The 27,500-nt window shown below is 43.6% G+C and overlaps 2 protein-coding genes across 3 annotated transcripts in view; both read right to left on the bottom strand.

Annotated features, from left to right (window-relative positions):
• Nucleotides 1-9,428, bottom strand: part of LOC123503738 — a 69,957-nt gene extending 60,529 nt beyond the window's left edge. For both annotated transcript variants that reach the window (XM_045253734.1, XM_045253731.1), the window contains exon 1: nt 9,269-9,428. The gene's annotated coding sequence lies outside the window, so the exon portion shown is untranslated. The remainder of the gene's footprint in view (nt 1-9,268) is intronic.
• The window catches only part of LOC123503737 (forkhead box protein O-like), a 361,702-nt gene that overhangs the window by 17,693 nt on the left and 316,509 nt on the right, over nt 1-27,500 (bottom strand).

Genomic DNA, 27,500 nt, shown 5'->3' with positions numbered 1-27,500 from the left:
CCCGAGGCCACCCAGCGTTTTCTTGCATATATTTCACCCGCATACAAATGAGCAAGGCCAGGAGGAGGAGGAGGAGGAGGAGGAGGAGGAGGAGGAGGTGGCGGTGGTGATATTGGTGGAAAAATGTTACGAAAGGAAAAAAAAAGGAAATAATGCACGATAAAGGAAGATTGAATGATGATGATGATGATGATGATGATGATGATGATGATGATTAGTAAAATTTCTCCGTGTATTAATGAATGATAAGGCGTTTCGTTACAAGGAGAGCGCTAATAACAATTCTCCACAGGCATGCGTCCATCAATAACTGTAGCGTCCATAAGTCGTATCTTCAGTATATGGCACGCGAATAAAGATGACGGGGAATCTCACGCCTATATGAAAATTCGCCACCTAAACGAGTGAAAAACGTGTGTAGAATGTCGTCTCTTCATATCAAGATTAGACAGAGTGCGGCGCTACTATAATATTAAACATGAATACTTGACCACTACTTGTAAGGCTCTCTAGTGCATAATACTGTCTTTCTGAATGGTAGCATGATTCTTGTGATAGTATGACAAGTTTTCTTTATCAACAGGGAAAATACACCAATGAGAACCAGACTTATTATCTCTGAGGCCTTTGAAAGTAGTCCTTACTGTTTAAGAACACAGGTTTGAGTGAAGCAAACCAAGAGGGGAGGACGGAGCACATACAATATCGATCCAGCCGTGAGTCACTCAGAATGGGCGAGGTGTCCAGGAAGAGATAAGTCCGGAGATGGAATCGGTGGCCCATCGTATGACTGGCATTGATATGTCCACGTGGCGCCGCGTGAAGGGTATCGGGACATCTGCAGGACTGAACTGGCCAATGCGACGGAACCTATCTGATCCTATCTGGTGCCGGGAGGTACAGATGCAACAAGATTTTCTTTATTTTTTTTTAAGTATTAGAAACGAAAAAAAAGTCTTTTTTTGAAGAGAGACATAACAATAAATACATATATAAAACAAGACCATTTTTCTCTTTTTGGTGTGTGAGGAAGAAAGGTAGACATTGATTTCTTATCAAAAAGAAGTGAAGTCAAACCACGCATAGAGTGAACAATAACAATCCTTACTCCCACTGCACATACATTGGCAATACGACCAAGCACAGTGTGACAGAAGCACCACTACAGACCCAGTGTGAGCGGCTCTACAGTGACCCACAAAGGGGAGGCATTGATCAGCCACTGCCGCACAGGGCGTCACTCATCCTCTGAGGAGCACGTCCCTTCACCGCCCGTCACTCGTTGCCCAGCTCGAATCAGGGAGCTTACAAGGGACACGTTCAATCTACCTACGCCTTTAATTTTGGTTACTATATGACGTCAGAATATTCGCCTTACTCACCCTTCTTCTAACACACACACACACACACACACACTCTCTCTCTCTCTCTCTCTCTCTCTCTCTCTCTCTCTCTCTCTCTCTCTCTCTCTCTCTCTCTCTCTCTCTCTCTCTCTCTCTCTCTCTCTCTCTCTCTCTCTCTCTCTCTCTCTCTCTCTCTCTCTCTCTCTCTCTCTCTCTCTCTCTCTCTCTCTCTCTCTCTCTCTCTCTCTCTCTCTCTCTCTCTCTCTCTCTCAAGGAAACAGCACACGCCCTATCTATATCATGGGGAATAGAAGGGAGGGGAGTGAGGATGAGGGGAGAGGGAGAGAGGAAAGGCACTGCCATCACCTGTACCACCGCGAGTCAGTTGGAAAAAAAGTCCATCAAACTAAATACTTTTCAATTCTGAATGAAAGTGACATGGGTGAGTGGAGAGAGAGAGAGAGAGAGAGAGAGAGAGAGAGAGAGAGAGAGAGAGAGAGAGAGAGAGAGAGAGAGAGAGAGAGAGAGAGAGAGAGAGTCACAAGGGAAATAAACTAATATATGCAGATTCGTAAGCATTCGGTTATAACACACACACACACACACACACACACACACACACACACACACACACACACACACACACACACCATACACCACCACATCCCTTATGAAAACCTTAAGACACGGGGACTGGAAAATGAAAAAAACAGAAAAGAGGTAGAAAAGAGGAAAAAAAGTGAGGACAAGGGATAAAAAAAGTGTTTTGGAACCCTCCCGCGAACACAGAACAAAACTAAAGCCGTACAATCATCCTATTTCGTGCACGAATGATGAATTTTTGCGGTGTTTCAAACTCTGGGGGGAACGAGGCCGATGCTACGCTGTTTTTGATTTCCAGCCGTGAAACCCCCAGTTCTTTTTTCTTCTTTTACTTTTTTTCTACACTTCCATCTTTTTTTCAGAGATTCTATATGGAGCGTTGAGTCGGGAGTCACTTCAATGCTTCTTTCTTCTCCTTTTCTTGCTTCTTTTCCACTTTTTTTCCCAATTCTTCCTTTGATATGTACCCTTCACTTCTTCTTCATCTATTTTTCGTCTCGCTCTCGCTCTCTCTCTCTCTCTCTCTCTCTCTCTCTCTCTCTCTCTCTTATCCACCACCACCCCCACCACTGTCATCTCAAACTCTAACCCACATCTTATTTCCATCTCCATCCTCAACGCCTTCAGAAGTCTTCCTCAATCTCCTCCACGCTCTTCCTCCTCCTCCTTCCTTTCTACCCTTTACTCCCGGCAGCCAGAGCTTTGGGGAGACAGGATGAGCGCAGCAAAAGGTTCCTAATTCAGCGGAGAACTCGTGATCAAGGGCCACTGCAAGTCCTCTTAGAGCTTGACTTGATCACGGGAGGCGGAAAAAGATGGAGAGGATCAGTCAGGTCATGAGAGAGAGAGAGAGAGAGAGAGAGAGAGAGAGAGAGAGAGAGAGAGAGAGAGAGAGAGAGAGAGAGAGAGAGAGAGAGAGAGAGAGAGAGAGAGAGAGAGAGAGGTAACCAATAGGAATTATTTTTTGTTACCTCTGTGTGTGTGTGTGTGTGTGTGTGTGTGTGTGTGTGTGTGTGTGTGTGTGTGTGTGTGTGTGTGTGTGTGTGTGAATAAATCAGGTGCAGGGGAGAGATTAGTATGGTGGATTGGAAAGAAATGTGACGGTAGAGAGGAGTTGGAAAGAATTCACGTACTGACATACACAAAATAAAACCTTTACATTTGACGACGGAAAACGGAAAGAAAGGAAGGGTCGAGGAAGAATAGGAAGGATGAAAGATGAGGAGTGAGGTACAGGGAAAAGCCGTGTGTGCGTGTGTGTGTGTGTGTGTGTGTGTGTAAACGTACAAGAAGGGTCGAAAAGAACTTATACGAAAATGAAGGAAAGGAAGAGACAAAAAAAAAAAAAAGGCGTGTTTATTTTTTATACAGGATGAAACTTATCTTAAAAAAAATAACAGTGTCGGGTATCCATCTCTAGCAGCATCACAAAAGAGAAGAGGAGTAGAAAAGTAATGAAGAAAAGACACAGTGTTACCAGAGAAGCACTTGGTGGAGGTGGAGGAAGAGTAAATGAAGGAAGGTGCGGGAATATAGATAAAAATGATGGAGAAGGTAAAAAATGTATTGAATGAAAAGTGACGTGGACAAATAAGACAAAATTAACGTTAAGAAAATAAAAAGAGAGGATAAAAAGGAAAAGGGGGATAAATAGATGAGAGAGAGAGAGAGAGAGAGAGAGAGAGAGAGAGAGAGAGAGAGAGAGAGAAAGAGTTTGGGAAGTGAAAGAAGAAAGTAGTAAAGTACTTCCAGTGAATGAGAAAATGAGAAAAAAAAAATAAATGAGCCGAGGAAAAGTAGAAAAAAAAGCAAAGAAAAAGTAAATCTGAATCAACAAAAGAAAACGATGCATATATAAACAAGGAACAAAACAAAACAAAAATAAAAAAAAATAAAATAAAACAGCTAATCTCATCCATAAAATAAATAAATAAATAAAAAAAACTAAAAGAAAAAAAAAAAGAGGTGAATTTAAGTTTGAGTTAGTTACAAACACACACACAAAAAAAATGTAAATAACGAAACAAAACGAAAGAGAGACAGAAAAAACAAAACTTATTGAACACCAAACGAAAAGGCAAGAGGAAAAGGTTATCTAAAAACACACATACACTGAAAACGTGAAGTGTAAAAAGAGAGAAATAAAAAAAAAAGAAGGGGGTGAATAAAAGGCGCAAAATAGATAAAACTAGAATAATTGGGATGAAGCAAGGACACGAGAGAGAGAGAGAGAGAGAGAGAGAGAGAGAGAGAGAGAGAGAGAGAGAGAGAGAGAGAGAAACAAGACTAAACACGAGGGGTAAAAAAGCCCAAATTCCATGCCAGGCCGGCGGTGACACGAGGGACAGCGGCGGAAATAGCGTTTTTATTCCACGTAAAATGAAATGAACATGAGTTGAATCCAAGATTAGTTTCGACAGGGGAGAGAGAGAGAGAGAGAGAGAGAGAGAGAGAGAGAGAGAGAGAGAGAGAGAGAGAGAGAGAGAGAGGGAGCCCAACCATACATACATACATACATACTCCATACATACATACACACAAACGCATTGAGTGAAACTGAATCGATAATAGAAAATGAATCTAAGCAAACCGGGATTAATAAACAAACAAAAATAACATTCACGAATAGACAAATAAAGAATCTCTCTCTCTCTCTCTCTCTCTCTCTCTCTCTCTCATCATCAGCATCTTACAGTCTCTATCTTACTAAATAAAAAAGAAAAAAAAAATGTTAAGCTTCATATTTTTTTTCATGTTTAACTGAGTTCATCCTATTTCCGTTTTCTTTTCCGCGGGAGTTAGTGAATGAAAGTGAAAAAAAAAAAAAAAAAAAAAAAACGTAACATGGTTGGTTGGTTGCCCGAACATTTGTGAAAACCTTCCAGTATTTTAGAGAGAGAGAGAGAGAGAGAGAGAGAGAGAGAGAGAGAGAGAGAGATATACGTGAGACTCTCCTAATAATAAAATACTCAAAATATTAAAGAAAAAGACATGAAAAATAAGAAATAACCACACGAGAGAGAGAGAGAGAGAGAGAGAGAGAGAGAGAGAGAGAGAGAGAGAGAGAGAGAGAGAGAGAGAGAGAGTACGTACGTCACTGTATTTGTAAACTAGTGAACTTTTGTGTTATGAAAAAAAAAGATAGATGAAAAAAAAGCAGCGGTACACGTGACGAAAAGCTGCACAAGAGAGATTTGAATTGATTTGAATAATTACCGTTTAATGATATAGTTGTATTCAAACAAAGTCCTCCACTACTGAATTATTACTATTGTTATTATTGTTATCATTATTATTATTACTATTACTACTACTACTACTATCACTACAACTACTACTACTGCTACTACTATAATTGCTATTTTTACTATCATCATTTATTTTATAGTACTGAGAGCAACCCACAACAACAACAACAACTATTACTACTATTACTATTACTATTACTACTACTACTACTACTGCTACTCCTCCTTCTCCTACTATTACTACTTTTAATCATATAATTTATCTTATAGCACTGAAAGCAACGTTAAATTACAACAACAACAACAACAACAACAACAGCAACTACTATTACTAACATTACTACTACTATTGCTACTACTGCTACTCCTCCTCTTCCTACTACTACTACTACTACTTATAATTAACGTTTATGTAATGTCTGTCCTCAACTACTACTACTTAAAGATAGAAAGAAAAGAAAAAAAGAAAAGAAAGAAGGGAAAGACAAGAAATAAGAGATAGGATACAATAATCTAATGTCTATCCTTCTCAACTACTACTACTACTACTACTACTACTACTACTACTACTACTACTACTATATCTTTTCATTTATTTTTTTTTTCATTTTGTTTTGCTTTTCATCCTCATTATCACCTTCATTATTTCTATTATCATTATTACGACTATTCAAAACTTCATGGGCCAAAAAAATGTGCAGATTTAGAGTATATGAAGCAAAAAGAGAGAGAGAGAGAAAAAAAAAAGCAGGGAAAATCGAATAGAAAGAGGAACAGTTTTAAAAGAAAGAAAATGTTCAAGAGTAAAAAATATCAAACTTTTAGAATAGAGAGAGAGAGAGAGAGAGAGAGAGAGAGAGAGAGAGAGAGAGAGAGAGAGAGAGAGAGAGAGAGAGAGAGAGACAGAGAGAGAGGATAAAAAAGCGCAAGACAGATGGAAACAAACTATCACAACGCCCCCGCTAAAAAAAAAAAAAAGATAGAAAAAGGAAGAAAAAAAACAACGAAGGATAGAAATAGCTAACAAAAAACGTGGAAAAGGAGAAAAAGTAGAAAAAAAAACTCAAAACCAAAGACAAATACACGAAACGAAATCAATAAAAAGGAAGAAAAAGGAAAGACAAGAAGAGATTCGGTGGTACAGAATAAAACAAAAAAAGAAAAAAAAAGTTTGCGGTAGAGTAAAAAAAAAAAAAAAAAAAAAAAAAAGGAAAATGAACAACCACGTCTTTTCAAATCACCACTTCTGCTACCACTACACTAACACCACTAACCACCATCACCACTACTATCATCACCATCACCTTCACCACCCTGCCCTTCCCATCCTTCCTTCCCTTCCCGGCCCAACCTGGACGAGAGAGAGAGAGAGAGAGAGAGAGAGAGAAAACACCCACATACAGAACAGGAGTAGCCTCAGCGGAGTAATTACGCACCGTTTACCCGCCACTCCACACACCAGCAACAGGGAATCAAATTGTCACACATAATTCATTAGTATGTGAGTGACGCGCACATCTCTATATATGCCTGGCCGTCCACCCACCAGCCAGCCAGCCAGCCAGTCAGTCCTACCAGTCCTACCAGTCCCAGTCTCCCCCCCACCCCTTATCCCTCCCTAGCACTGATACTACAAAATATAATGCAGACGTAAAAAATAATATTCATAAAAGCTGAATTTGTGGAATAGACCAGGAATATTAATCACTGATACAGGTTTACCTAGTTTTGCATCAGATAGGGACGTGATGGGGGTGGCGGGAGGGATGGGAGGGGGAAGGGAGGACAGGAGGGGTGTATAGGTGGGGGTAGGAGTGGGGTGAGTGATACTGGTAATGGTGGTGGTGGATGAAGGTGAGGGTGGAGGTGTAAGGATGAAGGTGGAGATGGAAGCAAGAGATAGAGGCAGAGGTAGAGGTGGAGATGGACGTGGAGGTGAAGGTGAGAGGTGTAGGTGGAGGTGAGAGGTGGAGGTGAGAGGTGAAGGTGGAAATGGAGGAGTAGATGGAAGTGGAGGAGGAGAGGTAAGTAATGACGAGCAAAACTTATTACGTAAAACAACAAAGATGGTAATAACAACAACGATGATAAAGATAATCAATAGAAAACCTGAACTGAGGTTGGATTGAGCCACTGAGTAGAAAAGGAAGGAGAAAGGGAAGGAAGGAAGGAAGGAAGGAAGGAAGGAAGGAAGGAAGGAAGGAAGGAAGGAAGGCAGAAAAGAAGGAAGGAAGGCAGAAAAGCATACTACTGAGAGAGAGAGAGAGAGAGAGAGAGAGAGAGAGAGAGAGAGAGAGAGAGAGAGAGAAGGAAGAGAGATAATAGTTAAATACTACTGAGAGAGAGAGAGAGAGAGAGAGAGAGAGAGAGAGAGAGAGAGAGAGAGAGAGAGAGAGAGAGAGAGAGAGAGAGAGAGAGAGAGAGAGAGAGAGAGAGAGAAAAGAGAAAAAAAAAATGTACTTAAAACAAAAAAAATCAAAATAATAATAATGAAACTACTACTACTACTACTACTACTACTACTACTACTACTACTACTACTATTCTGGTGTAGATAAAGATACCAGTTGAACATATGCTAATAGTAGTGATGATGATGATGATGATGGTAATAGTGGTGGTGGTGGTGGTGAGAATCTAAAAGTTAGAAAGTGTTTACAAATTCGTATTGACAGTGAGAACAGTGTATACTCTCTCTCTCTCTCTCTCTCTCTCTCTCTCTCTCTCTCTCATGGATTATCACCGCAGTGCAGCCCCGATCACCCTCCCTCTGCCCTAAACTCTCCCTCTCTCTCTCCTCTCCCTCTAATTCTCATTCATCCTTACCTCCTATCCTCACCCTCCCTGTCTCTCTCTCTCTCTCTCTCTCTCTCTCTCTCTCTCTCTCTCTCTCTCTCTCTCTCTCTCTCTCTCTTTTCCCTGTAGCTAGTAAGGAAATGGCTAACTGCCCAATCCTCGTTTAGTTTTTCCCTCCTTCCTTCTTCTCTCCCTCTAACTACCTGACAACACTCCCCCACTTTCTCTCTCTCTCTCTCTCTCTCTCTCTCTCTCTCTCTCTCTCTCTCTCTCTCTCTCTCTCTCTCTCCAATCCTTTTAACTGCTTTAATTCCAAAGTAGCAAGCTGTGGTGATAGTGGTGGTCTTTGTGATGGTAGTAGTAGTTGCTGTTGTTCTTGCAGTAGTCGTCGTCGTAGTAATAGTAAAAGTAGCGTTGATGGTAAAATACAACAGTAATCATCTTTATTGTTTACTGTTTATGTTATTGACGAAAGAGGAAGAGGAAGGGGAGGAAGAGGAGGAAAAGAGAAATAAAGACAAAGACAGGACGGAGGAGCAGCAGCAAAGGGAAGGAAGACCCTGTGGTTGGGCGTCGTGTCTGAGAAGAGATTCAAGCGTCTGAGGAGGAAGAGGAGGAGGCGAGGAGAGGAGGCGGGGAGGGAAAAATGGAAAATAGTAGCGATTTAGCAGGTTAATGTAAAACTGTAAAGGTGGGCGGAGGGGCAGAGAAGAGCGGGACCCTAAAGACACCACGATTGGCTCCTATCTTAAATGGGTGCAATCAAATTAGTCGACGGGACCTGGTGGGGCCTAACCCGCAACGACCCGCTAATGGGGAAGGCGTCTTTCTGTCACAACTCATTAAGGGTCATAATGCGCTCAGATGGCCGAGGATAATGGTACCCTGCGGGGCTCCTCGGCACACTCGCGCCAAGATCTGCATTTGTGAGTTTTCTTTCCGCTGTAGTGTTTTGTACTGTAGTGTTTTGTACTGTGGTGTATTGTACAGGTGGTGGTGGTGGTGGTGGTGGCGGGGAGCGGAGTGGGAGTGGTAGTGGTGTGGTGTGGTGTGGTGCGGTAGTAATGATAGCTAACAATGATGGTAGTTTTTAGGATGGTGGTGGTGGTGTTGGTCGTAATGGTAATGGTTATGGTGACGGGTGTGGTGCTGTGAGGAGCAACGGTAAGGGTGGTGACTGATATTGTATACATAAACACCTGAACGCGTCACACAAGCATCGCTGCTGTGGTGACGTGATGGGCAAGTGTCACCAGGCGATGTATTGCATCACTTTACCTGACAATGCGGTGTCCCTCAGGGCAGCAGGGGTCTCTCAGTGTTTGCAGACCTGGACAACACACAACACAGTACAAAGCACACAGACCACTCAGCATACATAACATGCCGTACACACGCTCAAGACGCCCACACTTTCCCACAGGAACACTCAGCGCCCACTGGCAGTAATTTTGGTGACGTGAGAGAGTTGCTGACTAGTGTATATTAAGATCTGACATTTCCATGACAGTAAGTATCACCCATTTTTTTTTCACTTTACTATTTTACCGCCAATATCTAGGCACACGTGTATTTCGGATAGTAACAGCAACAATCAAACAAATCTATCTACAAAAGTGGTGTGGGCAGTTCGTTAGGCAGCCCTCCCTCCGCCAGCTACCTCTGGCGGGCCGGGCTGGAGTGATTGTTCGCACTTCCGTCACCTGTTGATGTGACACTCACTCTGAATTAGTAAATGCTGGCTGGGTAAGTGTGGCCCTGCGACCGCTGTTTAGTGTAGATTAGTGGCCAGGCTATGCTAAGCAAGGTGCTGGCCACGCTGACTTCAGCCATGGCCTTAGTAAGCTCACGGCAGACTAACACACTACACAGTATATGCCTCGCATGGGGCTGTCATCTTCAGTATGCGGTGCCTCAGCCACCAGCCGCTCATCCCTAAACCCACAGGTCCAGCGGAACGCCACCCGCCGCCGCCCGCCACTCTGCCGCTAACCTGATCCACGCCGTCAATTCGTGCGTCAATCCTCCCGGCGCGGCGCTGCTGGGCGCGTCGCCCTCCATCACTCGGTCGCGAGACGCCGAGTCAAGTTGTCAATTTGTGAAAATATTGAATTTATAAGGCGTCGTCTTGGCACGTGACTCTCACTCGGCGATGAATGGCGGGGCTCGGGGCAAGAGGCAGCCGAATGCACACAAGGAAGGCTCAATTTCCTTACTCAATCCCAAAGATTATAATCTCTTTAAGCAACAGGTTGTCTCTCCCTTTGGCGCGCGAGGACGCTCGTGTAAAATAAGGTTGTCAGTGATGGTGCAATCAGAATGTCTTCACGGCGTTAAGGGAAGCGAGGCCCTCCCTGCTCGTTCCAGGGAGGAGGAAAGACCAGCTGTTCTTTCCGTCATTCATACACGTCATCATCCATCCTATTCTCCCTTACTCGTTTTGACAAGCTGTAAGGACAAGATAAAACATGTGCCACTGAGCATGAAATCTTAATATGAATGCATCTTTCCCAGCATCAGCACATGACGAGCTACAACATAGGCCACCCTGATATGCACGAGTCTGCCTGCCTGCCTGCCTGCCTACTCGTGTACCTCGTGAAATGAAGCATGGGGCGAGGACGGCCGTTGCCAGCAGGTGAAGGCGTACACAACAATGAAAGATGATAAATAATGGAACGTTACACACACACACACACACACACACACACAGAGAGAGAGAGAGAGAGAGAGAGAGAGAGAGAGAGAGAGAGAGAGAGAGAGAGAGAGAGAGAGAGAGAGAGAGAGAGAGAGATTTACACAACAAATAACACAAGCACAGCGGCCGACCAGGGAAATGGGAATAGTATCGACTGCCAATGCGTGAAAATGGAATTCTGAGTGGCAATGATGAATGGGAATTTTACGCGCCGGCAGAGAGAGAGAGAGAGAGAGAGAGAGAGAGAGAGAGAGAGAGAGAGAGAGAGAGAGAGAGAGAGAGAGAGAGAGAGAGTTTTGGATGTAACAGGAAGACTGGGCCAAAGTACAAGCTTCAAGAGGAAACACACTCACTGCAGGACGAAAAGATGCTGCCTGGTTCCTTCTGCTTATAGAACAACGGAAAGCATACAAATAGACAAACAGATACAGAAAGACCATCATATAGGCAGATAGATAGACAGACGAACAAACCGAGAGATAGACAGGTGGACAAGTAGATCGATGTGAGTAACTGTGATCACCATATCAAAATAGCACGGACATTTGATATTCTGGTCAATCCTTTGGAGAAATTCAGGTGATGCACAGATGCCATGAGTATTCTAACCATTCGCGTCGTGTTACTTGACAATGTATACACTGGTTTGGGGGACGCTAGTGCGGAAATGCATGATTCAGTGTATTGCCTAGTGTATTCCTGCTTAATCCTTCCACTGCTGTATGTCATGTCTCTTCTTGTTCTGCAGCCACTTCCAAACATTATACTGGCTACAAATTGCAATATCTATTTTTTTTATCTTTCTTTTTCTCTTGTACATGCTTATCAACATTTCACACATTACTGCTAGTGCTGAAAATTCTGACATATCGCTGTGGTTATACGAGAAAATATTTTGTGAATCTTACGTTTATTACCGCGGACATGTGAAAGATGATTGAAAGTGTAAACTCAATATGGTGACGTATCCCAGTTGGAGTCAACGTGAACAGTCCTGCTTCTTAACAAACAGCAACAACTGACAGGCGCAGTGTCACGAAATAACTAAATTACGATGCACAGTTTTTATTTGAAGCAATATTATACTCATTACACAATCCCGATCAATACAACTCATTCATATGTTGAGACACGTTCCAGTGAGCCAATCAGATGGAAGGGGCGGAGCATACCCGGTGCAATTGATCGTGATGAAAAATCCCTAATTTTTTCAGGTAAATATAAAACACAAAGGTAGTAAAACACCTGCGTGCTTGTAAACTCACCGTCACTACTCTGAGAATCAGCTGCACTCACTCCTGTTGTATTTTGTGCTTACTTTCTATCTTAAGTCTGATCTTATTGACAGTCTTAAATTTCCATTACTTTCAAAAGGCTCGAATTGATTTTATACAGTTCTTTTTAGGCTGTTTTTACTGCTCTAGTAGTAAATTAACAACATTTCTACATTATTGACAATAGAAACACACTGCTAATCATCTCAGCTACCTTTGGAAATACTAAGTGCGACAGTTTGTTTGGCTGCTGACTACGACCGCACGGAGTGTTTATTCTTCTTCCTCGTCCTCCTGGCGTCTGATAGATTAGTAGCTCATAGAAGGACCTAAGATTAATAGAAAAAAAAAATCCATAGAGTGCAATGAAAAATAAATGTGACTAACTGTGACTGTACAAAGTGTTCATGTCTCTTCCTCTTCCTTGTTCTCCTCGACCGAAACCCGCATTTCACTACCAGCAGAGCACAGTTCAGCAAACACACCTGCTGCAGCCACAAGAAATGTCCTGATGTGCATCATTCTCAGCACTGGAGAAAATGTTTGGCTGGTGGTATGTAATTCAAGTACTTTTATTCACCTTTTTCTGCAAGGGTGTGGCAACGAGACAGGGAGAGAATGCGAGGCGGAGGGAGGGAGTACACTGCAGCGAGGAAGAGAGAAAGAGAGGATGTGAAAGGGAGACACACTGTAAGGGGAGGAGAAGGGAGTGGATGTGAGGGGAGAGATCAGTGGTAGAGGTAGGGGATGTGTGAGATGAGGGGAGGCGGGCAGGAGTGGGTGTGCTGCTCCCCCTCGAGAAGCATCTCACGTCTGCCTCGCTTCCCCACACCAACGATTAACTAGCCCTCCCCTCCTGCTCCCTCCTTTCCCCCTTCCGACGCGCCCCCGCTGCACGCCCACCATTCGCCACTTCCCCTGCTCGTGAATGCCTTTGTACCTTCCTCACAACGGTGCATTCGTAATATCCAACGTAGACAGAAATGAGAGAAACTGTGCTTGGGAAGGAAAGATTACTGAGTGGTGAAAGAAAATGTGGGTGTTGTATGGGAGACTAATGAGAGAGAGAGAGAGAGAGAGAGAGAGAGAGAGAGAGAGAGAGAGAGAGAGAGAGAGAGAGAGAGAGAGAGAGAGAGAGAGAGAGAGAGAGAGAGAGAGAGAGAGAGAGTCTACATATATATACATACACTAGTTTTGAAAGAACGAAGGAAAAAATAAAAGACAGATTTCAGGGGACAACAAAATTGGACACACACACACACACACACACACACACACACACACACACACACACACACACACACACACACACACACACACACACAACTGAAACAAGGGAGGAAGCTGAAGACTAAACAAATTCATGAGGAAAGAAAGAAAGAAACAGAAAAAAAGGAAAACAAGAAAAAAACAGTACGATGAGGAAAGAGAAAAGAGAAAGAGGTAGGAGGGAAAGAGGTGAGAGAGAGAGAGAGAGAGAGAGAGAGAGAGAGAGAGAGAGAGAGAGAGAGAGAGAGAGAGAGAGAGAGAGAGAGAGAGAGAGAGAGAGAGAGAGAGGGAGAGGGAGGGAGAATGTTGTTGTGGAGGTGAAGAATGGGTGGCGAGGAGTGAGAGGAACAGATGGGAATGGAGGAGAGGGTATGGGAGAGAACTATTGGAATGGGGCGGCAGCAGCAGAACCACTTACAACTTATGGAGAGAAAGAGCGAGAGCGAGAGAGAGAGAGAGAGAGAGAGAGAGAGAGAGAGAGAGAGAGAGAGAGAGAGTACACCAAAAAATAAACCACACTAATAGGTGACAGATAGGATAAAGACAAAAAGGGATAAAGAAAAAGGGAAAAAAAGGATTAAAAGGGAGGGGAAAACTATGAAGTGGATGAAATGAAGGAAAGGAAATGTAAAGAGTGGAACGAAAATGGGTAAAGAGGAAAATAGGGGAAAAAATGTAAGATATCTGAGAAACCCCTAGAGAGAGAGAGAGAGAGAGAGAGAGAGAGAGAGAGAGAGAGAGAGAGAGAGAGAGAGAGATGCTAAACTCTAAAATCGATACCTTTACTATTTCTTCTCCCTTTTTTTTTTTTCATTTCTTACTACATTTTTTGTCCTTTCATCTCCACGCCATCAGGCAAGAGCCATCACTCGGCAGGAGACGCGGCACGGGGCAAGAGGAAGCGCGAAGAAGGAAGACAGAAAACTACAGCGCAAAAAAATAAAGTTTGAGTGAGCAGGAGTTACTCTCGAAACGGGTGGAGAGAGAGAGAAAAAAAAGAAAAAAAAATATGAACACGAAGACACTGAGAGAGAGAGAGAGAGAGAGAGAGAGAGAGAGAGAGAGAGAGAGAGAGAGAGAGAGAGAGAGAGAGAGAGAGAGAAGGATGAAAGGGGAATGAGGGGATGAAGAAAACAAAATAAAAGTAATAATGATACTTTGAAACATAACGAGGAAAAAAATAAGTACGTTTCATCGCAGAGAGACTGAGACAGAGACAGAGACAGAGAGAGAGAGAGAGAGAGAGAGAGAGAGAGGATAAAGGGGGGATGGGGTGAAAATTATGTCCTAAAAAGGAAGAAAAAACCCCACAGAGACCCTTTCCTTCGGGAGAATCAAAAAGTTTCACGGCTTCGCATCCAAGACTCGGAATCACAACCCGTCGATAAAGGCAATCCAGTAAAACCCTAAGAGGCGCGTCCTTTAGACCTTCTATATATATTTCTTTTTGTTTTTTTCTTCTCTTCTTCAGATTGGTATTATTTTTGTTGCTACTGCCTCTAATATTCTCATTCTTTTATATGCTTTTACTTTTTTTCTAATTTTATTTGGTTTTACTGAGTTTTATGTAGAAAGGATGGATTTTTTTGTCTTTCTCTCTCTCTCTCTCTCTCTGCTTATATTCTTAATTATTGTTACATCTATTTTTCAATCTATATGGACACACACACACACACACACACACACACACACACACACACACACACACAGTTATAATGTGAAAAAAAAAACATTTATTCAGATAATACAAACTAACCTAATTACCACAACTGTTACTACCACTACTACTTCCACCATCACCACTCTCATTACCACTCTCCGTTACACCACCACAATAATCACCATCATCCCCACCATCGCAACGAGTACCTTTCTGTTCCCCACCACCACCACCACCACCACCACCACCACCACCATTGCTAAGTATGTCTCGGTAAACAGTATAATCAGCAGTGTTAATCATTGTGAAATTCAGGTCTGTATTCTGAAACATTTTTATCTATCGGTACGACTATTTCTGAAGGCCACAGTGATGATTAGCCGGGTTTTTTTTTATATTTTTTTTGTTTATTTATACCATTTGGGCTTTTCACGGGAATTTATGGGCTAAAGGGGATACTTTTGGGGTACCTCCTACCTCAAAGCCCACCCGCTAGGAAACCGTTGCCCCGAGTGAGGAAGCCCAACCTATACTCGGACCGTGGACAAGATTCGAACCCGTGCGCTTGGAGACCCCTCGAATCCCAAAGCACGCATGGTTCCACTGTACCACGGTTCTCTAGTTTTCCTGCTACTAATATGGAAACCTTGTCAAGACGTCATTAGAAACACAATACAAACCTTTACAAATCAGAGTGACTTCAACTAGAGCCACTTGAAAGTTGTAGAGATGCAAGGAGGAAGTAATATAGAACACAAGCTTAAGTCATAATATTTCTATACCATTGTTATAATCAAGCAACTCTCTTCCTCTTCGTTTTTTTCCTCCTCCTCCTCCTCCTCCTCCTCCTCCTCCTCCTGCTCCTCCTCTTCTTTCTACTACTACAACACTACTACTCATTAATATTATCATCCCAAAAACCAAGAGTGTTACTACAATGCACATGGGAGGCGGGGTTCAGTTACTCAATTCGCTAACAGTCCCACCAATTCTTACGTCATCTTAGTTCTTACACCATCAGAAGCCTTCACCTCATGAATACCATGGCACGTTTTTATATTCCTTGTGCTTACTACTTGGTGATTTTATACAGCTTCAGAAACTTATGTGGGGATTAGAATAGTGAAGACTCTGGCCATTAATCTTCTGAGTTCTATTGACCCGTTTCTATCTCTATAAACTCGTCTAATCATACCCAAAACTCGTGATAAAAATGCGTCCCAGTACTGAAAGGGTTAATACATCTAGTGGGCAGTGGTATGTTAATCAATCAGGTTTAACAAGAGGGAAAAATAGTATTAGTTTTTTTTTGTACTTGTATGTTTAGACTCTCTCTCTCTCTCTCTCTCTCTCTCTCTCTCTCTCTCTCTCTCTCTCTCTCTCTCTCTCCCTCCCTCCCTCTTCCATCACGCCGCCTGACCCTTCTACTTTGCTAGCCTTTCAACGTTCGTCGTAACTCTTACCATCTCTCTCTCTCTCTCTCTCTCTCTCTCTCTCTCTCTCTCTCTCTCTCTCTCTCTCTCTCTCTCTCTCTCATGTAAAAGTACCGGATTTTTTTTCTATTTATTATGTCTCTATTTCCTGCTTTTACTTACATATTTTGTGTACATCTTTTTCACTACAGTTAATTCATTGTTGTCTAAATATCTTCACTTTACTTCTTCTGTACTTCCGTTATCCTGTTTTTTCTCTTTTCTATCCTCATTGTTCATCTAAAGGGTTGTTCTTCATCCCTTTCTCTCCCATTTCCTTTATTCATTCGGTCTTTTCCTTTCCCATTCTCTTTCCTTCTGCTGTTTTTTTCTCTTATTCTTCGTCCTTGATCTCGTTTTTTTTTTCTCTATTTCTTTTTCTTTATGTACTAATACCCTTTCCAGTTTTTCATCTTTTCTTTTACCTCCTTCTCTTTCTTTTTCCTCCTATTCATCCTTCTGCTGCTCTTGTTTACATCTTACTCTTCTTCTCCTTTGCTTATTACTATCATCTTTCTATTACATCACTGTTTCTTTTTCTATTCCTTTTTCTCCTTCTTTTACCCTTCCTCCCTTCCTCTTTTCCTTTTCCTCCTACATACACATCTTTAGCTTCCTTTCCTTCGTACTTCTCTTCCTAGTCTATTGTCTTCCTTCCATCCTTTTTCCCCCTTCTCCTCTCTTTCCTCTCGTGCTTTTATTTTTTTTCTTCTTTTTCGTCCTCGTTCTCGCTCTCGTCCGCCTCCTCCTTTTCCTTCCTCTGGTCTCCCGCAGCCATCCATTCTTACACCTCTCAGTAAAAAGAGAAAAGCAATACATTTCAATCCGATTGCCAAGTGGACACGTGGATTCTGAAGGTTATCGGAGGGGAAAGGAGCGGAGACGAAGGACGAGGAGGAGGAGGAGGAGGAGGAGGAGCAAAATGGAAAGAGAGAGATGGACAACAGACCACTCAAATCCTTATGGAAAAAATGAGTACTAAGAGTGAGGAGGGAGTGAAGGGAGTGAAGGGAGTGAAGGGAAGGGAAGGGAAGGGAAGGGAAGGGAAGGGAAGGGAAGGAGTGAGTGAGTGAGTGAGAAGGGAGACCACGAGTCCATGCTGTTCTCCTATCACCTAAACCGAGAGACAGTCCACACACACACACACACACACACACACACACTTGCTCTCTTTTTATGTCTGTCGGTCTGTCTGTCTGTCTGTCTCTCTCTCTCTCTCTCTCTCTCTCTCCTTTCGTCGCCAAACCACGTCCTGAATCACCAATGGGACAACACACCTTCGTCGTAGCAAAGGTGTGAGAGAGAGAGAGAGAGAGAGAGAGAGAGAGAGAGAGAGAGAGAGAGAGAGAGAGAGAGAGAGAGAGAGAGAGACGCGTATTGTGTGCGTGCGCGTGTGTATATCTGTAAAAATAACGATGCCTTGTAATTCGCGAGGGCAAAGGAAACACCTGAGAGGGAATCGAGATCGTTTCCGCGTTCTGCTTCTTAATGATTTAGGCGAGGCCGTGAGGAAGGGAGGGGAGGGGAGGGAGGGAGGGGAGAGGAGGGCGGCTGCTGAAATAAAAGTATTGGAGGTGACGCCGGCCGACTGGACCACGCCCCGCTGTCGTCCCCTCCCCTCTGCCCTCACATCGACGTGGCCCCAAGTCCCCTCCCCTTTCCTCACCTCTCTCCGCCTCCCCCTCCCACCGCTCCCTCCCCACCGTCACTAAAAACTCGTCCGATTTTTGTGAGCACCTGCGGAAGGTTCGTGCATACATAAGCCACAGATTTGGAGAGGAGGTGAAATCTGGTGAAATCTGATGGAAAAGTTGAGGTCGGAGTCCGAGGAAAAGTTAAAGCCTGGCAGGGTCACCGTCTTTCATCGTTTAAGTTTCCTCTAAGTTTGCCCAAGTTTCCTTGTAATTTCCATATTTAACTTTTCTTTGGCCACTTACATATAGGGGTCCCATCCAGGCGGCAAAATGGCAGGCGGCTCTGGTCGCCGTGACGGGGGCCAGTAGCGTCACAATGGCGCGCACCACCGCCGCGGGATACGCCACTTGGATTCTGAGTTGAATTAGATGGGCGGTTGGAATGGCCTCGTGTGACCAAAATCCCGATGACTCCCGCGCTGTCCCCATCTGTGGATTTTGGACTTCGATTTCAAAACTGGACAGTAACAATTACATTAATCCTTCCGAGCGGGCACTTAGGATAAATCCCGCGGTAAAGGATCGCGCCGTTATCTTAGGACGGGGCGGGAATAACCCCAATATATATCCAATACTTTCAGAAGTTACCCTCAGGACATAACAAAACTCCTATACTTATGCACGGCTCCGCAGCGCCCCCAGACCCTGCCATTTCTCACATTCGGGACAATCGGTGTTCGGGCGGGGCGGGGCTGTCCAGGGGCCATCTCCCTCTTCCCCCCTCTTCCTCAAAGGTGGACCAGACGCTCTCCTCCCTTCCTACTTTCTCCCCCTCTTTCCTCTCTCTTTGTAACGGAGTCGGTGCATTTATTCAGAAATTACACAGTTAATCGCATGCACGAGTGTGTTTGAGGAGTGTTTGCTATGAAAGGATGGAGAGATGAGGTAAGGTGATGCGAGCAGTGAAAGTAGCCTGGGGTGGGGAGGCAGGAGGGATGAGACCACTAGGGAACTACTGAAGAAGTGGAGGAAGATGGAAGAGCGGCAGCTGCGAGATAAAAAGGAAGGAATACAAGAACAAGTAGACACAAAGCGAGCTAAGAGTAACACCACACACACACACACACACACACACACCGCGTAGTGGTTAGCACGCTCGACTCACAATCGAGAAGGCCGGGTTCGAGTCCTGGGAAGCGGCGAGGCAAATGGGCAAGTCTCTTAATGTGTGGCCCCTGTTCACCTAGCAGTAAGTAGGTACGGGATGTAACTCGAGGGGTTGTGGCCTCGCTTTCCCGGTGTGTGGAGTGTGTTGTGGTCTCAGTCTTACCCGAGGATCGGTCTATGAACTCTGAGCTCGCTCCGTAATGGGAAAGACTGGCTGGGTGACCAGCAGACGACCGAGGTGAATTACACACACACTTAATCCTGCGTCCTCATTAATCTAACATCGTAAAATGAATGCAATAATCTTCAACACATCCATTCTTAAAATTACATCACACACTCGCCATCGCCATCCGCTTACTGTCTTCGCTGCGGTACCCACAATACACTACACCATTATACCCCTCTCACACTCCCTTCACTTCCTCTTTTCCTTCTAGTTCCCGCCGGTGGTCAGTGGGGCCCCATGTAAATGAAAACCACTCGTCTTTAGCGCGTGGGTGTCGGCATGTCAATTTAAAGAAAAGGCAGCCGGTGAAATGATGCCTGGAGCTGGTGGTCTGAGCGGCTTCCTTGCCCCACACAACAATTCGCCGCTGCAGGGCTACCGCTGTGCCGCCAGAAAAGTGCTCTCAGTGGAGTTTCTGCCTTAGGGTGACTTTCCCGGTAGCCTAGCTGTGTGTATCTGAGCGTGTAGGAGAGAAGGGGAATGCCGACCGCGTCTCCAGATGATCCACGGGTGAAAATTCTTCTGAGAGAGAGAGAGAGGCTGGAGCGTCCGCCGGGAACTGAACAGCGATACTAGCCTGGTACTCAGAGTGGCGCTGATTGGATAACTGACGAACCTGACACAAAAAGATCATCAGGGATCGAGGAATGCAAAACAGTGAATGGTGTGGTGGTGGGCCAGGCGAGGAAGAGGAGCAAAAGGCTGGACAGTTGGAAGAGGCGGTGAAGAAAGGCCAAGAAACTCCTTGATAAAGTTATTTCCTACCTGTTACCTGTCTACCACCGCGCTAATCTACCTCACACTTCCCTTGCGCTTTTCGTCCGTTGACATTGTTTTATTTTTTTGTGTGGAGGTGTGCGTCTGATATGTACGTGTGTGTGTGTGTGTGTGTGTGTGTGTGTGTGCGCTGCCCACCGCCCCCCTATCACCAATACAAGCATTTCCTGTTTCCCACCGTCATTTCCAACACAGCCAATCATGCAATATTTATCCACTAAATTCCTTCCGTCATGCCGGCAACTTTGTGGAAAATTATGGGGTGATAGTGCGGTTTGTGTGGCTTCCAATAGTAAGCAATTCATTATTCACTCCACTTAGTATTCTGCAACAACAAACACCACCAACCCCACCTATGACGTGTTTACTGATTACCTGCACTAGGGAGCCGTGCAGGGGTTGTTTGTGCCGACTGCCAGCCGCACCCCACACCTGCATTCCACAACTCACCTGGATTTCTGGACGCCACACCTGCCACACCCAACATCACACCTGAATTCTATACCTTGCCAGGATACCTAAATTTCTAAACACTTCACCTGCTAAACTAGTCACATCACACGCCTAAAATGCTACACCAGATGACTTGAGGTTTCGGAGCCACCACTGAACACCACACTCCAACCATACCCCTTAACTGGAATTCTGGGAGCCAACACACCAACCACACCCATTTCTACCTGGAATTTCAACACCGTAAGTATCATAAGACCTTTGCCAATCGGTTTTTAAATATTTGTCAAAGTTTTTTTTATATCCTTTTTAATAACCCCATCAGGGAATCCTTCAGTTATAAATGCCTCTTGTACTAGAGGTCACCAGTTCTTAGACCGTTCAATCAACCAGAATCACTATTATTGTATACTCTCTCCCATCAGAATCAATACTTATACTGCTTTTCTATAGTGACAATTGAGAGCCAGACTTATCATCACCAAAAGGTTCCGCTGCCAGCCTGTTCTAATGTCACTCGCAGGAAGGACTTAGTGGATCCCAACGCTTCTAAACATTGATACTTTTACCACAACTGACGGCTGACTACATCTCCGCATTCTTCAGACTCAAGGGAGAAACATGACTCTCGGCGTTCGTGGAGACAAGAAACATGATGCAGCTCGTGGTGAGAGTGGCGCGGGAAACAGAAGCACTTGAAACACTATATCTCATCCACACAGAGACCACTACGTCATTATAAGGCGCTTACTGACGAGGCTTGAGGGACGAAGACCATCTTTTTATTGAATTGAGATGAAACTCTTACTTCGTGTCTATACTGTCAACCGTTCCCTCGCGTCCACTCTGCCCACAAGCCAGCCAGGGTGAATAGCTGAGCGCCTCTCTTTCCTCTCCACCGCCTCCTCCTAGGTAAAGCCCCGGACACAAAGAGCATGACCCCGTGCAGAGCTCCGTGGTGACCGAAAAAAAGAAAAGTATACATCTTTCACTACACTTTTTCTTTTTCATAATTGAAATTCTTGTCCTTGCTCTTCTTAAGCTTGTGTCAAAATATCAACCTTTTGACTCTCTATACGTACGTTGGACAACAAACTAGATAGATAAATAGGTAGGTAGACACACAGACAGACAGACAGACAGATAGATAGATAGATAGAGATAGATAGATAGATAGATAGATAGATAGATAGATAGATAGATAGAGAGAGAGAGAGAGAGAGAGAGAGAGAGAGAGAGAGAGAGAGAGAGAGAGAGAGAGAGAGAGAGAGAGAGAGAGAGATGAAGCAAGACAACGCCTCTTTTCCAGTCATGTCTAAGTATTCACACTTTACTTCTCTTTTCATCCTCTTTAACCTAACCAAGTTCTTCGGATGCTCTCCACACCCATGAGACACAAAGGACCTTCTCAATACAGCGCCTCACCTCCACTTTTGGCAGATAGATAGATAGATAGATAAATAGATAGATAGATAGATAGATAGATAGAGAGAGAGAGAGAGAGAGAGAGAGAGAGAGAGAGAGAGAGAGAGAGAGAGAGAGAGGAAGATCCCTTTATCCCTCTTAAGGCAAGTTGAAAAGCTATTAGTGTATTCTCTCGGAAGAGGCTGTCACAGTACGCTTATAATAGTCTCTCTCTCTCTCTCTCTCTCTCTCTCTCTCTCTCAGTGTATATCTTTCTTCGCATAAAGCTTGTCTGTTTTTAACCCTTAATGCTGTCTGTATTTCTCTCAGCCAGTCTGTAAGTCACCCTCAACTCTCTCTCTCTCTCTCTCTCTCTCTCTCTCTCTCTCTCTCTCTCTGTCGGTATCTGATCACCCCTAAATCCGCCACTCTTCCGGGCTTGCTATACCTGCCGACCTCGTTTCTTATCTTCGAGAGTTCGTAAACTGAGGGGTGTGTGTCGTATTTCCCAAACTCTCCTATCCAGACCTTCCCTCCCTCTCTCTCTCTCTCTCTCTCTCTCTCTCTCTCTCTCTCTCAGCTTCCATCTTTCCTGCTTCTTTCCTCCTCCTCCTCCTCTCCTCCTTGTCCTTCTCCTTCTCCTTCTCCTTCTCGTCGCTAACTTTCCTCTCTCCATCCACTGATCTTGCATAAATGTCCTCCACTCTTGTATTTTCAATGGATGTGTGTTCTCTCTCTCTCTCTCTCTCTCTCTCTCTCTCTCTCTCTCTCTCTCTCTCTCTCTCTCTCTCTCTCTCTCTCTCTCTCTCTCTCTATATTCATGTTTTGCGCACTGCCTCTCATCTTCCCTCACTTCTCATTACTATTTCGTTTCCAAATCTCTCTCTCTCTCTCTCTCTCTCTCTCTCTCTCTCTCTCTCTCTCTCTCGTGCATTTAAATTTCGCCGTTGCCGTGTCTGTAGTATTTCTTCCTTAATGTTGCCTCGAAAATGCACGTATGTAACAAAAATGTGGAATTCTTCTTAGCTTTTTTTTTTTTCTTTTTTTTTTTCACCATATCTTGTTAATTTCAATGTTCAAAATTCAAACCCTGTAAAGATTCTAGTGTGTTAGTGCTAGAAATATCAAATGCAAAGTTTTTTTTTTTTTATAAGTATTTCCTTTTATGTTCCTTTTCGCGGTCTTCCTCCTCCTCTTCTTCCTCCTCTTCTCCTCCTCCTTCTCCTTCTCCTTCTCCTCCTCCGCCGCCTCCTCCTCCTCCTCCTCCTCCTCTTTCCCGTTCTGTATATTATCCCAGCATCCTCTAACGTTGGCTACTTCTCTCCTTTATCTGTATATCTCCCCTCCTCTCCTCCTCTTCTTCCTTCTTCTCTTTTTCCTCCTCCTCCTCCTCCTCCTCCTCCTCCTCCTCTTTCTCCTTTCCCTATCGAACCTCTCTTTTCTTCTCCTTTTCTCCCTCCTCGAACCCTATCCTCTTCCTTCTCCTCTTTTCTGTCAACGTCCCTCCTCCTCCTCCTCCTCCTCCTCCTCCTCCCGTTATTCTCCCCTCCTTCTTCCCTTCTTCGGGTATTGTTGCTGTGTTTTATCTCCTCCTTTTCCTTCTCTTTCATTTTCCCATCAATCATTTTCATGCATCTCTTTTTTCCCTTCTTATTGTTCCTTAATCGTTCTCTCTCTCTCTCTCTCTCTCTCTCTCTCTCTCTCTCTCTCTCTCTCTCTCTCTCTCTCTCTCTCTCTTTTCCATGTCATTTGTGTCTTATTTTCTTTTTTTTCTGCCACATCAGACGGAAGGGTTGGGCCACACCGGAAAATTTACTACCACCACCACCACCACCACCACCACCACCACCACTACTACCACGCCCCCTCTGTATAGTTATTGTAAATACTCTCTTCCTCCCCCCTCTTCTCTCTCTCTCTCTCTCTCTCTCTCTCTCTCTCTCTCTCTCTCTCTGAGGCTTTCAGTTTGCATATATATATTTTTTTTCTGTAATGCAATAATTCTGTTCTAATTTTGTTTTTCTATTCTCTTCTTATTTTTATTTTTCATTTTTATTTTTCATGAGGTAAATTGTACAGATAAGCATTGAGTTATCTGTCCATCTGTCTGTCTGTCCGTCTGTCTGTCTGTCTATCTCTTTATCTATCTATCTATATCATTTCTCTATCCGTCTATTTATTCATCTTATTCCTTCATCAATTTATCTATCTGTCTATAAATGTAGCTTTAATTTCTTCATACGTGTTTTTGTAATCTCTCTCTCTCTCTCTCTCTCTCTCTCTCTCTCTCTCTCTCTCTCTCTCTCTCTCTCCATCAGCCACGCCCCCCCCCCGCAGCATCGCCCCTCCAACCTTGTCTATACTTCTTCAGCAGATTTCTTCCGGTCTCACCCTATCAAGCCGACCATTTTACTTTCACTCTATCACTCCGTCTCTCCCAACTCCACGGGCGCTCCTTTCCCCCTTCCGTCTCTCTCTCTCTCTCTCTCTCTCTCTCTCTCTCTCTCTCTCTCTCTGTGCTCTCCTGTTTTTCTTTTTAATTCTCTGAGTAAATAGAAATGCTTGTCTGATTGCTGTTTGTTTGTCTGTCTGTCTGTCTGTCTGTCTGTCTGTTTGCTTCATTATATAAATCAAATACGTATTACTTATTTTTTCTTATTTATTCATCTGTAGTGTGTGCTTTACTTCCCTATTCATATTAGTTAAGTGTTTTTTTTTGTAGTCGTCTATCTATTCATTTGTTGTATCTATCTATCTGTCTAAATGTAAATGTGTCCGTCCGTTAGTCTGTCTGAAAGTCTGTCTATTTTTCTATCTGTAAACTCTCTCTCTCTCTCTCTCTCTCTCTCTCTCTCTCTCTCTCTCTCTCTCTCTCTTTCCTACCCTTCATCCCCTTTCCATCCCTCCTCTGTCCCACCGTCTTCTCCCTCTCTCCTTCCCATCCTCCCTTCCTCCCTCCCTCTCTCTCTCTCGCTCTCTCTTCGCCCCCTCGACCCTCCCCAAACATTATCCAAGACGTACAACACCGGCGTGGTCGAGGAATTTCAAGAACCTGGGAGTCGACATTTGGAAGGTAGCCAGAGGTTCAATTTGGTGGTGGTGATGCATCCAAACTCCGGTGGGGTCGAGAGCACGGGACAGGGAGGGTCAGAGAGAGAGAGAGAGAGAGAGAGAGAGAGAGAGAGAGAGAGAGAGAGAGAGAGAGAGAGAGAGAGAGAGAGAGAGAGAGAGATTATAGGATATTTTTCAGTATATCTATAAATCCAAATAGATATAGACTGATAGCTTTGATTATAGATAGACAGATAGATATATAGATAGACTAAGTGATAGAAAGGTAGACAGGCAGAGAGATAGACAGTGATTTGACTAGTAATATAAGTTGAAGATACAAAGAGAGAAAGAATAAAAAAGATCATGTTATGTGTACGAAAATATGCATGAGAGAAAGAGAAAGAGAGAGAGAGAGAGAGAGAGAGAGAGAGAGAGAGAGAGAGAGAGAGACTTGGAAAGGAAAATTACAAGGTTTCAGGAACTAATATACATGTTTTATCTTTGAAGAGAAGAGAGAAGCTGGTTAACTATTGACAGACCGACCGATAGACAGAGAGACAGACAAGGAAACTAAAAGCAAGATGGTACGAGGAGAGAGAAAATAAAGGATAGTGGTGGTGGTGGTGGTGGTGGTGGTGGTGGAGGTGGAGGAGGAGGAGTGGATGCAAGAAAATGTAAGAAGGGAAAGAAAATAAATGAATGTAAAAAAAGAATGAATGAAGTGTGCATATAAGGAATAGAAATTTGGTACCTAGGTAAAAATTGAAGAGAGAAGAAGAAAGGGAAGGAGGATGATGAAGAGGAGGCAAAGAAAAGAAAGTGACAGATGAAAAAGAGAGAGAGAGAGAGAGAGAGAGAGAGAGAGAGAGAGAGAGAGAGAGAGAGAGAGAGAGAGAGAGAGAGAGAGAGAGAGAGAGAGAATGAAACTAAAAATAAGCAAAACAGAAACAACTGAATAAAATCTCTACTAAGGTGTATTACTAACAAGAAAGACGAAAGCTTGCCATTAGTCTGCTCCCTAACTTTATTTCCTGGTCTGCCTCTGTTTGCTGGGGGAGATCTGGGTGAGCTAAGGACAAGAAAAGCAGGAATCAGGTAGAAGATGACTTGTACAGTGGTAAGATGTGATGAGTTGGATACCTTGTTAGTGAATTGGTGGAGAGAGTATTGGAGATCAAGTGGGGTAAGATAGGAAGGTTGTAAAACGCTTTGTTCTTTCACCACGACTATTTTCCAAGGCCACAGACATGACTAGCGGGTTTTCAAGAGTGTTTCTCCAGTTAATAATGTAGAAATCTTGTCACTCTGTCCCTAGAACCGTGAAAACGCTTTGATAAATAAAAAAAATCATGTAAATTTAAATAGTTTTTAGAATAGTGAAGGTGAAGCGCAAAAGTGTTTGAGAAGAAGGTCTATATGTGTGTGTGTGTGTGTGTGTGTGTGTGTGTGTGTGTGTGTGTGTGTGTGTGGTGGAATGAACCCTTTAGCATCGAGACTAAAGAGTAAAGAAATGGCAAAGACAGATAGATAAATGAAAAACACTCAGTTGCCTTTGTTTCTTGAGGCTACAGGAATATCTAAGAGACAAGTACAACGCTGCAGATAATCACCAGGGCAAACATATGGTGGCTTAAGGAAGTGGTGAATAGAGACAAATGGAAACAAAATAAGAACAAAAGAGCAAAAAGAGATGTTGGTAAAGTAAGACTGGTAGGTTAACACACACACACGCACACACACTTTTCCTTTCTCCTATAACAGAACTACTTAACCTAACGTAGCTAGCTAACTTCACCTTTCGTCCTGTCTCATTAAGGCGGTTCTCATATAAAAACACTAAATGAATGGGACAGGAGAAGAAACGGGCCATTCACGTAACGTCTCACGCCCGCCAAGAGCTGTGAAGAAACAATTTTTACTTTAATCATCATTACAGGAATTTTGACAACAAGTTTTATAAGTTTGGTGCAACCTTATTTGGCTTGTTATTTTTATTATTTATCTATTCTCTCTCTCTCTCTCTCTCTCTCTCTCTCTCTCTCTCTCTCTCTCTTTATGCCTCCCTTCACGCCTTCTACGTTCAAAGTTCTTGTTTCGATTAATTTCCTCTTTTCTCTGTTATTCACTTCCTTTATTATCTCCTGTTTTTATTTTTTTGGCATTAGCATGAATTCGTAGTACTTTACTATTTTCTCTCTCTCTCTCTCTCTCTCTCTCTCTCTCTCTCTCTCTCTCTCTCTCTCTCTCTCTCTCTCATGACGGAGAATGGAGATGGTTCCTCTAGTCAGGCAATTTTTCCAGCTTCCATTTCCCGCCGGTCTCCTTCTCACACTCGCACGAGAGGGACGCGGGGAGCTGAGACTGACGAGAAGGCTTTACTCTTGTACACTGACAATGACCATACAACAAAGCTAAGAAA

This window comes from Portunus trituberculatus, chromosome 14, assembly GCF_017591435.1.
Source record: "Portunus trituberculatus isolate SZX2019 chromosome 14, ASM1759143v1, whole genome shotgun sequence".
NCBI classification, from domain to species: Eukaryota; Metazoa; Arthropoda; class Malacostraca; order Decapoda; family Portunidae; genus Portunus; species Portunus trituberculatus.
The sequence above is the reverse complement of the archived record's forward strand: the minus strand, read 5'-3'. Positions and strand labels throughout refer to the sequence as shown.